This window comes from Anolis sagrei, chromosome 1, assembly GCF_037176765.1.
Source record: "Anolis sagrei isolate rAnoSag1 chromosome 1, rAnoSag1.mat, whole genome shotgun sequence".
Classification (NCBI taxonomy): Eukaryota; Metazoa; Chordata; class Lepidosauria; order Squamata; family Dactyloidae; genus Anolis; species Anolis sagrei.
This window is the reverse complement of record NC_090021.1, coordinates 71,470,379-71,485,149: the sequence shown is the minus strand read 5'-3', so window position 1 is coordinate 71,485,149 and position 14,771 is coordinate 71,470,379. Positions and strand designations below refer to the sequence as shown.

At 43.4% G+C, this 14,771-nt stretch overlaps 1 protein-coding gene across 2 annotated transcripts in view; it reads right to left on the bottom strand.

The window, feature by feature from the left end:
* The window catches only part of RGS17 (regulator of G protein signaling 17), a 63,498-nt gene extending 52,616 nt beyond the window's left edge, over positions 1 to 10,882 (bottom strand). For both annotated transcript variants that reach the window (XM_067465963.1, XM_067465970.1), the window contains exon 1: positions 10,799 to 10,882. The gene's annotated coding sequence lies outside the window, so the exon portion shown is untranslated. The remainder of the gene's footprint in view (positions 1 to 10,798) is intronic.
* Between the last annotated feature and the right edge of the window lie 3,889 nt (positions 10,883 to 14,771).

Sequence of the window (14,771 nt, the reverse complement as noted above, 5' to 3'; positions counted from 1 at the left end):
CAGTCAACAGCCTGGTGTTTCTAAACAGTTTCCAAAGAAAGCCCCATATAAAGTACATTATAGTAGTCTAACAGGATGTGATCAAGGCAAATGTCTCCATAGCCAGCTCTGACTTCTCAAGGAATGGATGCAGTTGGCAGATTAGTTCTAACTGTACAAATGTACTCCAGGCTACAGCTGAAACCTAGACATTCAAAATCATTTCTGAGTCCAGGAGCACATCCAAGCCGCACAGTGAAAGTGTAACACCATCTAACATAGTCTGAATCCTTACTCCTGGATCAGACTTTCAACTGACTAGAAGCACCTCTGTCTTGTCTGGATTTTCCATTTCTTTCCCATCATCCACTTCATGACTTACAGTAATATTGGTATTGTGCAGAAATGGTGTTCTTGGAATTGAATAGAAAGGAGAGGTAGAACAGTTTGTCCATCATCATACTGGGATGGGAAAGGCTAGCCAAACTAATGAATCTGAACTCCAAAATTCTGGATGACCTATCACTGAAGTTGCATGTAGATATTGAACAGCATGTAGGACTGGATATGACAATCAGAGCCTTACTGTAGTCATGTTCCACTTCTCAATCAAAAGAACTAACTGGCTGTTGTGGAAACTAAATGCCAAAATACATAAGAACAGTGATTACTCTTTCCTATTTCTAAGTGAGAATGTAGATCTCACATGCTCAAGACATGAAACTGATTGTCCAGAAGGTCATCTTGGTAGTTGCTCCCAGATAATTGTTGTTTCTGCCAAAGGAACCTAAGACAGCTTCATCTATCTTTTTCTTCTGCATACAGGCAAATACATTTTTGTTTAGGGAGGCAAGGAATGTGGCCTCTTCAGTATTGAAGAAATGTTAACTGGTTCAATGTTATCACTGCCTTTTTCTTTTATTATGCTTTAATAATTATTCAAATGTATTTGTTTTTGTTGAGTGATGAATGAAAGTTTGCTTTTAAACTAAAACTCATTATTAATAACCATTTAAGGTGCTTTTTGTGAGTTTAAATAAAGAAATGCCAAAAACTAAGTAAATACGGCACATTGAAGAAATATTTGGACATATTAATTTTAAGGTTGAAAAATTAGTTTGCTGGCAGTTGGAAAACTTAGTCAAGAAAAATTATAAAGTAGCAAAAATTCCATGTAGTTTCTCCTAATATTTAAAAATCTCAAAGTGTTGTGGAGGAATTCCTGATCTGGGAAAAACATGTGAGTTGTTTTCCTCAGAAACACCATGCTTTCTGGGCAAAAATGTGTTTCCTGTGCAGAAAACATTTTTACCTCCATAAAGCATATTTTACATACACACATTTTTTTTTACATCTGCACAATAATTCCTTGACAATCCTTTAGGACAGGGGTCCTCAAACCTTTTAAAGAGAGGGCCAGGTCGCAGTCCCTCAAACTGTTGGAGGGCCGGATTATAATTTGAAAAAAAAAACCATGAATTAATTCCTATGCACACTGTATATATCTTATTTGTAGTGCAAAAACACTTAAAAACAATACAATAATTAAAATGAAGAACAATTTAAATAAATATAAATTTATTAGCATTTTACTTGGAAGTGTGGACATGCTTTTGACTGATAAGATAGGATTGTTGTTGTTGTGTGTTTTCAAGTCATTTCAGACTTAGGTTGACCCTGAGCGAGGGCCGGGTAAATGACCTTGGAGGGCTGTATCCGGCCCCCGGGCCTTAGTTTGAGGACCCCTGATTTAGGATATTCAAATACAGGGAGAGTACTAAAGAAAACTATTTGTTTTCTCCCAAAGCAAGAAGAATCTGTAGCAAGTATTCATTCTTTTATGCAAGCTCAAAATAGTCAAGTATATAAATGACTCAAATACAGACCAACATAAATTGTTAGTTCAATGGATGGTCAGGAAAATATAAATTTCTCAAATGTGGAACCTATTTTTAACTCATTTCCATCCAATCAGTCCTTAGCGCTGCTCCAGATGACATATATGGATTTTTCCCTTTCTCCTAACAACAACACTGAGAAACAGTGACTGACTCTAGGTCACACAGTCAGGTTGGAGAACTTTTATTTGTGTCTAATAATATTAGATTCTTCTTGTACAGAATGACCACTAAGACATCTTTCCCTGGTTTCAGACTTTAGGGATGAGAATGGCATCAGGTGAAAAGGAGTGAAATAAAGTTTGAAGAAGATTGGTAGGGAACAAGCTTTGCTTTACACATTAGTCTTCCTAAAAAGGAACATCTGCATATTTCACATGAATGATCCATTGTTGAACACACTTACTTTTACACAGGTTACCACAGTCTTTCCTAATCTGGTGATGTCCATTTGTGTTGGACAACAATATCTACCACTCCAAACTGAGAGTAACAGAAGTTGCTGTTCAGCTCATGAAGACATGATCAGGTTCAGGAAGGATAATTTACACTATTTTAGGCTACAATCTTATACCCACTTACTTGTAAGTAAGTATTATTGGACTAAGTAGATTTCACTTCTCAGTAGATATACACAGGTGCAAGCTATAAATAAGATTCATATCAAAGTATGTGTGAGCTAGGAAACTTAATGCTGGATTTATATTTGGATTTACTTGTTGTTTTGTGGTGTGCAAGTCAAAAATCCAAAAAAGGGAAAACAAAAATGGGAACCTTTTATGGTCCTAAAACCAACTACAAGTATCTGTATGGCAAATTAATACTTACATAAATTTCACTGGTTGAATGGATCTGCTCTGGAACTAGTAATAGAATTTAGGCCACAGTCTTTCTTCTATACTAGCTCCACACTAGAAGACATCCTCTAATTTTACAGAGGAAATCCTGCATGGGATACTGGCTTCAGTGTTGAAACTAGGGGTCTGAAAGACCAGGGTTCAATTACCATCCATGGAAACCCACTGGGTGACATTGGGCAAATACCCTCTCTAAACCTTAGAGCAGTCGTTCTCAACCCTATGGGTCTCCGGGTGTTTTGGCCTTTAACTCCCAGAAATCTCAGTCAGTTTATCAACTGCTTGGATTTCTGGGAGTTAGAGGCTAAACCATCTGGGGACCCACTGGTTGAGAATTTTGTTGCAAAGGCAACAAAGATTCTTTAGTAGGATCATCGTTACTCAGAGTAAACATTTGTGTGTGTGTGTGTGTGTGTGTGTCAGGACCGACTTGAGAAACTGCAAATCACCTCTGGTGTGAGAGAATTGGTCATCTACAAGGATGTTGCCCAGGACATGCTCAGAGTCAACATGAAGACACATAACAACAATTTTATCCTAGAAGCAGATCTTGTTCAAGTGAAAGTAATTTGATTTATCCAATAAATTCAACAGGAAAAGTTTTCTTAGCCTAAAAATGTAAAAATTGAAAATTTAATATATTGAAATGCTATTAAAGTTGTGGGAGATCTAACAAAAAGACAGAATGCCAGCATCCTCTGAGAGCAAATATATCAAAACACCTTCAGAAATATCTGTGAAACCACCAAGATAACTCTATCAAGGAATCCAGCCAGTCAGGGAATCCTTGACATTTTATCTACTACACTTAGTGGAAAGTAAACAGTACTAAGATGAAAAAGAAAAGTTAGAGGAACAGAAGAAATAAGGAATGTCATTCCTGAAATATCTAAGGGCTCTAGAATACCCCAGTTTGGAATGGAGACAACCAAAGTTAATTCAATCAAGGTTATTTTAGACTAGGTTCTTGTGGGTTTTTTCGGGCTATAGGGCCATGTTATAGAGGCATTTCTCCTGACGTTGCCTCTAGAACATGGCCCTATAGCCCGAAAAAACCCACAAGAACCTAGTGATTCCAGCCATGAAAGCCTTCGACAATACGTTATTTTAGACTGTTGTTGTTTGGGGGAAAAACAAGGTTATTGAATTTTCTTTACAGATCATAAAATCACAGAATCATAGAGGTATGCTATTGGTCAGTAGGTCCAAACCCTGTTCCATGCAGGATTTCCAGCTAAGGCATCCTCAGCAGGCAGCTGTCCAGCATCTTTTAGATAATATCCAAAGGAGACCTCACGATCTCACCAGTGTGCCAATTGCTTACATTGCTGAACTGTTCTCACTAGCAAGAAGTTCCTTTCAGATATTGCTGTCTCTACAGAGGCTAGAGCCTGTTTTCTCCTCTATTTCACTTTTCTGCAAAAGCATCCCAGCCCCAAGGGCAGAATATACCAAGAGACATCAAAGGCAACACTTTGGCCTTCTTGCTGTTATACTGCTTAGAATTCAGACAGTCCCTAAAGAAAGCCATCTTGAATTGCAAATACTGCAGCAGGGCAAACTAAGAAAGGTCCAGAGTTCCAACCAACAACAAATATGAATTTGGTTCTGATAACTACCCTCTGATAGCAAAAAGAAAAAGTGTGGTCTGGTCAGTAAACCAGATACCAGGCCATAGAGAGCAGCTATGAGATCTGATGAAATATTGCCCCTGTTCTACAGAAAGGAAGAGGAGTGAAGAATGTTTACATTGATGATCTGATTCATTGCACAAGTTTGCAAGATATTATTTAGAACGGTATGTGCACTGAATAAACAACATGTACCATATTTTGTTAAGACTTACTTAAAATATGACTACATTCTATTATTTATATATGTATAATTAATTGTTCTTTCGTTATAGTCTGAATTTTTTCCAATTCACCATTTTTACAATGGGTATGAAAAGCAATGGGCAAATAATGAGACCAAAGAGGATGACAAAAACATATGCAGCATGGTCAGGTCACAAGCCCCATCTGGACCACTAGACACAGTAATTTGAACCAGCTCCCAGCCTCACAAATTCCTTGTGGCAGAGACCTGTCTGTTTTGCCTTTTCCCTTGCCCTACTCCATGTTAGATTTTTAAAGAAGGAAAAAAAGAGAATCTGAACATGTCCTACCATAGGGACCACATCTCAATGCCTATGAGATAAACATGTGGGTATTTAATTAAAAATGTAGCTAAAAGATAAAACATAGAGATAGATGTCACTGCAGTTACGCCATCAGAATCACAGAAACAATTTCAAGAAAATTATTTGTCCCTGGCAAAGAAAAATGGGTCCAAGTCATTTCTGTATTCTAAATCAGCTTCCAATATTGGGAATAATAATAATAATAATAATAATAATAATAATAATAAACCTTTATTTGTACCCCACTACCATCTCCCGAAGGACTCGGTGCAGCTTACAAGAGGCCGAGGCCAAATACAACAGTAAAAACAACAACAACAACAATACAGCAAAATAACTCAAAAAAACAAGGCAATAACATTAACAACACACAATAACGCAATTAAAATCTATGGCAGGGCCAAATGTAATAATTAAAATTGAGGTCAGGTGTTTGGAGGGGGATGGGCATGGAGATATCCTGGATCTCTGATAATGTGTGTTGGGGACATAATGCTTGGAGTTTCCTTATTCTGGGAAGGCACACTGGAACAACCACAATTTCAAGCTCCTCCTAAAAATTGCCAGCAATGGGGCCTGCCTGATGTCCTTAGGGAGAGAGTTCCAGAGTCGAGGGGCCACCACCGAGAAAGCCCTATCCCTCGTCCCCACCAATCGTGCTTGCGATGCAGGTGGGATCATGATTAGGGCCTCTCCAGATGAACAAAGAGATTGTGTGGGTCACGCATCTCTGTGTACAAACTTTAGGGGATTGATACAATGGGACCATAAATTGGTTAGTGATTAAATCCGTCAATTATGCCAAATGTAAAATGAGCAAGAAAATGCATTAAATGTATTATTAGTCTATTCCCCACTGGCAACACATGACAACAAGATTGGTTCATAAGACTGTGAGAACTACTGTAATCACTCTAATATAGTCGTTCTCAACCTGTGGGTCTCCAGATGTTTTGTTTAACTCCCATACATCCCAACAGCTGGTAAACTGGCTGGGATTTCTAGGAGCTGTAGACCAGAACACCTGGGGGCCCACAGGTTGAGTACCACTGTTCTGATATGATGCATTTAAAAGTATTCTATACAGTTAACATCTTTTATATACTTTCCTTCAACAAAGTTTCCCAGTCTGTTCAATGGCTTCATTGTATGTATCCAGCAGTAAGAAATACATTTAGTCAAGAGGAACTTGTGAGTTTGATAAATATCAAACAGGAAAATCATGTTGCTTGAGTTTTCATTGTCCCCTATAGCATTCTGACAGAAGGAGAGGGATAGAATTTAGCCTAAGAAGACCTCAAGATGATTCAACTCTGAATCTATTTCCAACACTGGGATATGATCACCTTTGAACATGTACAGAGCACATTTTTATCATTTCTGAATTACAACAGCTTGCTCAACCACATTAGCAGGAAGACAGAGGTCTAAATTCAATTGTTAGTCTGACCTAGAGTCAACTCACTAACAGCAATCGCTGAATGGTACACCAACACTTATATATATGTCTTGTTGATTTGAAGGACCTATTTTAGTTGGGACTAGCAATTGGACTGAGGCCACTGTTAATTTATTTATTTATTTATTTAAAACATTTATATTCCGCCCTTCTCACCCCGAAGGGGACTCAGGGCGGAGCACAGCATATACATGGCAAACATTAAATGCTGGGACACACATTCACATACAATAAATAAAAATTAAAAAACATTTATCAAATTATTAAAATGCCCCATTTAAAACCGTCCTAGTCATCCAAGTAAAATCTAATTTGCCTGCTCATCTTTCCTATTGCTGCTTTACTGCCCTGTCCTGAAAGCTTGGTCCCACAGCCAAGTTTTTACCATCCTTCTAAAGGACAGGAGGGAGGGGGCCGAACTGATCTCACCAGGAAGGGAGTTCCATAGCCAGGGAGCAATCACCAAGAAGGCCCTGTCTCTCGTCCCCACCAATTGTGCCTCTGACAATGGCGGGACAGAAAACAGGGCCTCCCAGGAAGATCTTAATCTCTGTTGTTTACTGTTGTTATTCTTATTGTGTAAATGAAGCTTAGGATTCTGTATCTCCTACGCTAGATGTACCTCCTTCTCATCTTAAACCCACATTTCTTTCTTTGTTTGTTTCTTCTGATAATAACTACAGGAGATGATACCTTATTCCAAGTCCAGAATTGAGGCTGTATTAGTGCGAACTAAATCTCACTGAACTCAAAGAGGCTTATTTCTGAGAAAATAAGCAAAAGGATCTTGTCAGAACTGACAAGAAAAATGAGGCTAGGAAATGGAAAGCAGTGCATAGCTTAGGTAACAGAGAATGCTGTAATCACAACCCTTTGGCAATAATTGCCTTAAAAATCCCATTTCAATGTACATGAGGTGGATTATATCGAGAGAATACACAGCAATAAGGTTATAATGAATAAATAAACTCTGAGCGGACAAGATACTTGCCAGGGGCAAGTTTAGAAAAGACCATTGTTAGGTATTCTGCCATGCATATTATTGACAAATATATTGTAACTGAATTTTGAGTTTAACAGGCATTATTTGTGTGGCAGGAGGGCCCTCAGTACCCTATGGAAACTTCCTTGCTAAAATAATTTTAAATCATGCCACGAGGAAAACTGAGAAGATATGTTTGCATCTCATTAGGTTACAGCAAAGTATTGTTGCTGCTGTTTTTAAATCAAAATCAACAATTGCTGAATTCCAGTTTAGAAAATGGTTTTGCCTTCGTTGGCCTAAAATCCTTTTCAGGCTCAGGAATGGGGAAGGAACAAGAGAAGCTAAACAGATCTTAGTGTTGATCCTGTATCAGATTTTACTCTCCCCACACCCCCACAAATATGGAGACAAAAAAGATCCCTTCCATCCAAACCAGTGCTTCCCTGGCACACAGGCCAATAACTAGGAGTCAGCAATTTCCCCAGGAAGGAGAAGACAACACATTCCACTCCTTCTGCAACTGAAGGTTAGAGATTGGACATTTCCTTGCCCTTCCAAGAGATACAACTGAGGATGAATTCCCTTGGACAGAGACTGGGTATTTCCCTGCCTTTCCAGGAGATGTAACTGAGGATGAATTGCCTTCACTTGAGCTTGGACACTTCCCTGCCCTTCCAAGAAATACAACTGGGGATGAATTCCCTTGGATAGAGACTGGGCATTTCCTTGCCCTTCCAGAAGATGCAACTTGGGATGAATTGCCTTGTCTAGAGCTAGGACACTTTCCTGCCCTCCAAGAGATACAACTGAGGATGAATCCCCTTGGACAGAGAGATGCAACTGGGGATTAATTGCCTTGACTAGACCTTGGCCACTTCCCTGCCCTTCCAAGAGATACAACTGGGGATGAATCCCCTTGGACAGAGAGTGGGCATTTCCCTGCCTTTCCAGGAGATGCAACTGGAGATGAATTGCCTTGGTTTGAGCTTGGACACTTCCCTGCCCTTCCTTCCTTATTCCATCCATCCTCAGAGACAAGAAGCAACTGGGGATGAATTCCCTTAGAGAGAAGCTGGGCATTTCCCTGCCCTTCTAGGCAGGCCTGTAGCGAGGGGGGGGGGGGGGTTAGGGGTTCAACCCCCCCCCCCGAAATGTTTCAGATTTTTTTTAAAAAACCTGGTTTACTCATGAATTTTAACTGGTTAACCAAATCCCCATGCTAAGTCTATGAGATGCAAAAAATTAAGAGTCCCTCCAGAACTGCAAGCACTATCTCAAGCAAATATTGGCAATTTATTCACACTGTCATTACTTGCAGCAATAGCCGATGTAGTTGTTCTGGTACAGCTGTACCAGGAGCTCCAACTTTATTTGCTTTGTATTAGGCACTAGGTTTCAGGAACTCTGCAGATAGGTGGCTTCTTTGGTTGCAGTCATTGGGCAAGTCACCTGTCCATCATTGTTAAGTTTTGGTCCCGCCCCTTGCTCAGGGCAATTGGGAAGGGAGCCATTTTTAGTTAGTCTCAGCAAGGTAAGCTTATGTATAGGATGTGTGCAAGCTTCCCCTGTACAAAAGCTTCAACCCTTAAGACCTTCCAGGGGAGAAAGGTCTTAAGAGTCTCCAAAGAATTTCCAGGAAAACAGCCCTAAAGACCAAAGAACTCTAGCTGGAGAACATCTACTGCCTTGCTGGTAGGTCCACTCGACGTTTGAGACGCAGTTCGACCCGGTAGCGGAGCCCACATCAGTAAGGGTTAGATTACAGTCAGCCTGGGAGAAGTTAAAAAGGGGGTTTTCCTTTAAAGAAGAAGTTATTGAAGACAGTTGCCTGTTCTTCGTGGGCAAGATTAGGAATTCACCAGTTGCCTAAAAGCTTGGAATCATTTGCTTAACTTTACTGAAGACAAGAGGAGTTTCTGTTTGATTGTTCATTAGTAAAATACTTTGTTGTACTTCTCAAGCCATCTAAAGACTGTTTGTGATGGAAACCTCTGAGAACTTCTCTTTAGGCCCCCTGGCTTCCCGCTGGGCAAAGGTTGCACATCCTGTTCTAAAGACAATTATTTACAGGCCCAGCGCGCGACAGAACAGTAGTGAAGCAACCAAGTTGGCGGGGGGGGGGGGGGGATGATGAATGCTCTCATTAAGGAGACCAGACTTGGTGGAGGTGGTTGACAAGGGCGGAGCTGCAGGCTATTGAAGGCTGCTCTGCCCCCTGCTGTGCTCTTTGCTTCAGCGTGAGCTAGGAGGCAGGTTTCAACCCCCCTCCCAAAATTTCAACCCCCCCCCCGAAGTTTCAACCCCTCCCGAAATTTTTTTCTGGCTACAGCCCTGCTTCTAGGAGATGTAACTGAGGATGAATTGCCTTGGCTGGAGCTTGGACACTTCCAAGAGATACAACTGGGGATGAATCCCCTTTGTACAGAGCCTGTGCATTTCCCTGCCCTTCCAAGAGATGCAACTTGGGATGAATTGCCTTGACTAGAGCTTGGACACTTCCCTGCCTTTCCAAGAGATACCACTGAGGATGAATTCCCTTGGCGGGAGATTGGGCATTTCCCTGCCCTTCCAAGAGATGCTCTGTGAGCTTTGTAAGCACCCTTTCTCTGGCACCTCCATGCCCTTCCTTCTACAACTGGATGAAGAAAGGAGAAGGGGGACCCGGTGAAGCCCTGGAGGCACTGCAGAAGAAAAGAAGGTTCCCCTTTCTGCTGAGGAAAGGGCAAGGGGAACCTCACCTCCCTTGCCAGCACAAGGGAGGGAAAGGAGCCGGCCCGGTGGCTTCTTCTCTCCTGGGAAGCGTCCCAGAGGAGGAGGCAGGCGGAAGGCAGAGGACGCGGGGAAGCCCTCTCTCCCAGCCATGTCTTCCACACACTTTCCACACACCGCGGAGGATGCTGAAAGGCAAGGCGGGGCGGGGGAGAGAGAGAGGGAGAGAGGGAGAGGCTCGGGTGGGGGGCGGCGGCGTGGACACGCGCGCAAACGCATTGGGCTCCCTCGGCGGCGGGGAAGCCACGGACGCCCCCCGAGCCTCCCTCACCCGCATCCTCTCCTCTCTTCTCCCTCCTTCCTTCCTTCCTTCCTTCTATCTTCCATCCATCTTCAGAGACAAGAAGCAACACCCACCTCTACTCCCCCGCTCTCTCTCGCTTTCTCTCTCTCTTCCTTTTGGCAAGCCCTCCCCGCTCCTTGGGTCTCTTCTCCCTCTGCCTTGCCCCCCGCCCGTCCCCCGCCTTGCCCTCATCCATCTTTTCCCCCCTCGCGCCTATTCCTTTCTCTTTGCCACAGCAGACATGTTTGCTGCCTTGGGAAGAAGTGAAAGCCAACGACAAGGGATGCGGGGAAAGGAGGAGGAGGAGGAGGGCGCGGGTGGCGTGAGGGAGAGAGACCGCGCGGGGAAGGGGAAGGGGAAGGGGAAGGGAGGAGGGTCCGCCTTACCCACACACACCCCCGCCTGGCTGCCTGCGCGTGGACGATTCCCGGCGCGGGGGAGGGAGGCCCACGGGGAAGGCAAGGCAAAGGAAGGCGGGCGCCGCGGGTCGGCTAACGGAGCTGCTCCTGCTGCTGCTCGCCTGCCATCCGCCCAACTTCAGCACCCAGCCGGCAGGGAAAGAGAGCGAGAGAGAGAGAGAGCGAGATTGAGGGAGAAGGGAGGGAGGGAAGGGAGGGAGGAAGGAAGGAAGGCGGGGGGGGGGGGGAGAGGCTTCGGCGAGGCGGGCTGCGCATGCGCCTCTCGGCCCAGCGCTGGCCCCGGCGGAGCAGCTGGAGTTTCCCCGCTTCTCCCCAGCGTGACTCACGGAGGACCCCCTCCCCTCCCTTCTCCGCGACTGAGGAGACTCCGAGGAAAGGAGGGAGCGGGTGGCTGGGGGCTAGAGAGGAGGCCCAAGGAGGCGGGGGCGGGCAGGGGTGGGAGCGGGAGGCCGAGAGACACCCGGGGCACGTCCTGTGTCGATGGGAGGGCGGGGAGGGGGCGCCCAAAGCCCCTCAGGTGAGAGGAAGGAGGAAGGCCGCCTGGAGGGAGGGAAGCACCAGGGCCAGGAGGACGGGGCGGAAGGGGTTCCGCTTTGGAGGGGCAGCTAAGGCGCCAAGGGTGGCCTTCCAAGCCCCCGGGTCTCGCGGGAGAGAGGCGCGTGTGCTCCTCGCGCAGGCATGTGGGGGGGGGGGGGGGCTTGAGGGGCTTCAGCCCCCCCCCCCGAAATTCTCATGGTGGTTCGCGAAAAGGCCTTACTGGTGCATTATTTAAACTGTTATGTTTATTCATATCATGATCTGATCACCATACTCAATATATCCCATTTGCATGAGGGTATTGGGGTAATGAATCAAAAGGTTTGCTAGGCTAGACCCTCTGTCACTTAGACTCAGCCCCCCCCCCGAAACTCAGCCCCCCCCCCCAATCGAAATCCTGGCTACGGGCCTGTCCTCGTGGTCCTCCTCCTCCTCCAGGCTCCCCACGTTTCTGCTTCGGACAGGGACTGCGGCAGACACACGCTCGGGTTTGCCCAGGCAGCTGGCCACTCGGAAGAAGGACCCTTCCACACAGCCCTATATCCCAGAATATCAAGGCAGGAAATCCCACATGGCCTGAGTGTGGACTCAGATAGCCCAGGGCCCTTCCATACAGCGCTATATCTCAGAATATCAAGACGGAAAATCCCACAATATCTGCTTTGAACTGGATTATCTTCGGGAGAGAGAAGGTAGAAATGCATGCAATAAATAAATGAAATAAATAATTATCTGAGTCCACAGGAGCTCCCGGTGATGCAATGGGTTAAATCCTTGTGCCAGCACGACTGAAGACCAACAGGTTGCAGGTTCGAATCCAGGGAGGGTGTGGATGAGCTCCCTCTGTCAGCTCCAGTTTCCCATGTGGGGACATGAGAGAAGTCTCCCACAAGGATGGTGAAACATCAAAACATCTGGGCATCCCCTGGGCAACATCCTTGCAGACAGCCAATTCTCTCACACCAGAAGCGACTTGCTCCTGACATGAAAAAAAAAAATCTCAGTCCACACTCAGATAATATGCAATTTTCTGCCTTGATATTCTGGGATATAGGGCTGTGTGGAAGGGCCCGAAGAAAAGGTGTTTCAAAGCGGTGTATTTCACGATGGGAACACGTTATCATTACACACCAAAGGGTTACCCACAGTTTCATATTTATTTATTTATTTCAAACATTTCTATCCCCTCCTTCTCACCCCACCCCTGGGGGAGGGGGGATGGGACTCAGGGCAGCTCACAACCGGCAACCATTAGATGCCAAACACAACTATTATAATAACAATTGCAATTAAAACAATTTATTAAAACATCCTTTACAAAACATCCATTTAAAATTACATCAAATCCAAAGTCACAGTCTGAGGTCTGTCCATTGTGATCATTCATAAGTGATCAAGTTCTGTTAAGAAGAGGAGGCCGAGAGGGAGACATTTATCATTATTTTTATATTTCTTGGGAGGAGAGCAATGACCAAATTCAATAAAGCAGTGAAGAGTAGAGACATCACACTGGAAACGAAGATCCACATAGTTAAAGAGATTGTATTCTCCGTAGCAACCTACAGGATGTGAGAGCTGGACCATAAGGAAGGCTGAGCGAAGGCAGATAGATGCTTTTGAACTGTGGTGCTGTGATTCTAGATTTTGGAATTCTGGATTACAGATACTCTTTCTGTATCAAGGGCACACTCTATATCATAAGTGTGTGAGGTGTTTCAAGGAGATGACACATATATCTCTCTCAACCAAACATTTTATAATCCATGTGGGTGCATTCTCTTTTCTTAAGTCAAAATAGCAGGTATTTTAGAATCCATGGGCAACAAAAAATGCCTGCAGAAATGTCTGCAGAAAAATCCAGACATCTCTGTTATTGTTGGCAAAAGGCAACAGTAAGCATTCAACTGGCATTTACTGCCTTTCTTTGAGACCCCAAATTCAACGGCAGCACTTGGAGACAAAGCGAATAGAACTTTAGTAGGAGTGATTACTTTTTCCCAAACAATTATGCAAAAATCTTAATGCAATCCATTTAATTTGGAAGCACTGTGTTACGAACATGCTAATAAAATGTTATCATTTATTTTTAAAAGCTTCATAAAACAAAGCTAATTCTGAGCAGGCCCCTAAACAAGCCTACAATTATGTTTTATAAATCAGTAAATATAATTTATTCTACAAAACAGAAAAAGGACATCATTATGATGAAAAAGGTCATCATAAAAAGCTAACACAAGCCACCACTTATAATTCATTATTTCTTGGCTTAGTGTCTGAGATGGCCTCCTCCCTGCCTTACAATAGGGCAGCAAATCAGTAGAGCTCTAGGAGAGAATACTAAACCAAACTATAAATCTCAAGGTTCCCTAGGAAAGAATTATGGCAGTTAAACTTATATGAAACTGTTATCGCTATGCAGTGTAAATATAGGCTAGAATCTTGTTGGTGACATGCCGATTTCAGGGTTACTTGTTCCATCTTTGTTGTGTATTCTTAAGTCATTTCTGACTTATTGTGTCCCTAAGGTGAACCTGACATGGAAGTGGGGTTTTTTTTGCCAAAATTAATTATCCATTTTTATCAGTATGTATCACCTTTTTCCTGATACTGTTGTCAGACGAAACATGCACTGACCCCATTACACTGAAATACTTCTATTTTTACCTTCAGAAATACTCCGCTTTGACTCATCATACCATGGAAGGCTGTCTCCTTCAAAACCATTCAGAAAAAGTCCTATGTGACTTTTAAAAAAATCTAAAACTGCGCAGTGATGTAGCCTCAAAATCTTGAATTACTGCCCTTGCATGATTTGAAGACATTGTTGCGACAGCGCAGTAAATGTATTTGCCTGATTGCTACTTTTGGTGTGGAATAAGGAGTTCTAATGAGTCTGAGAAAGAGTTCTGAGAAATCAAATCTTATCAGATTTCTAAATGATAGATTATTGATTCATTAGATATGGCTCCTTTGCTGCAGTTACTACTTCAGGTAAAGTGGTAATTCCCGATTTCCTTAATCCCAGAGGTCTTTCTCCTTTGACATCCCAAAACAGAACTGGCTGCTGCTTCAGTCATGAACAGTCCAGGATCAGGAGACTCTGCCCTCAGACAGTCCACCAAATTTTAAGTCGCATAGTAGCTGATGATATGTGTATTGATTTCCCAATCACATTAAAAAACAATGCTTCAGTGAAAGAAAACTCCACAGTATTTCAAATACAACTATAATCCCGTGTGCAAATACTCCATTTCTGCAATGCTTTGCAGACGGATTTCAACAGATTACTGACAGAATGGGGAAAACATCATGTGGTGGAACCTGGTTGACATCATTCTCAAACTGTATCAGAAATGAAGGCAAGAGAGAGAGAGAGAGAGAGAGAGACTTAAATGAGAGAGAA